The following is a 971-nucleotide window of genomic DNA, read 5'->3' as shown; positions in this document are numbered from 1 at the left end:
CACCTGGTCCTGGAGGCCCAACTTCCCCTAACTACAGATTATCACTATACTTTCCTGTGACTGGAAACCCAAACTGTATTTTTTTCCCTAATGGTACTCCTCTGCATTGCCCACTTATTTTCAGCTTGTGGTCTTGTAGTATCTAGCTCTTTTTTGCTATGCTCATTTCTCCATTTCTTCCTTTCATTTGAAATTAACCTGCTGTCATCTGCTTGTTACTGAATATATCTACATCTATGTATACATATCTTCCTCCCTGTATTGAGAATATTGATATTAAACATTGATATTCTCAATATCAAAATAATTGATGGGATTAGTCTTGCTATTTTTACCCAAGAAATAAATGCTTTGGATAAAGCAGGTTGGGGACTGATCTGGGTAGGTATGATACATGGAACAGACTTAGAATATTTGGAGTGTTTTTACTGAGAGCTCTAATATTGCAACCTACATAAGTTTCACTGTGACACAAAAATCCAAGAATTTTTTTCCCCAAAGTATATTCTCAAACTATAAAAATATCATTCAACAAAAACAAAAGAGAATTTAAAATTAATGGAGAAGATGTGGAAGGGAATCTAGGACATTTTTTGAGAAGTAGGTCTTTCAATATCACCAGGCCTAGCTGTTTAACTGCAAAGCAAGTTAACAGTGGTACAGTGGTGTCAAAGAATGACACTGACGATTTCACGAGTGTCTACCCTCCTCAGTAGGAAATAGTAGAGGGGGGTGTGTGTGTGTGAATATATATGTGTATGGTCTAGGATGAAGGGAATATGAGGATGGAAGAGTGTGAGTCCACTGAGTTTGTATTATGATGAACAACTTTTCAAAATGGGATCTTAAACATGTTCTATAGATGACCACTTGACTTGGTATGTAGCTGATATGATATATTTATTTCACAGTTTCACATCTTTATACCTTTTTAAAAAATATAGTGCTTGACTGGAGTTTCAAAACAGATA

Source organism: Bos taurus, chromosome 20 (assembly GCF_002263795.3).
Source record: "Bos taurus isolate L1 Dominette 01449 registration number 42190680 breed Hereford chromosome 20, ARS-UCD2.0, whole genome shotgun sequence".
Taxonomy (NCBI): Eukaryota; Metazoa; Chordata; class Mammalia; order Artiodactyla; family Bovidae; genus Bos; species Bos taurus.
Note: the sequence above shows the minus strand (reverse complement) of the source record.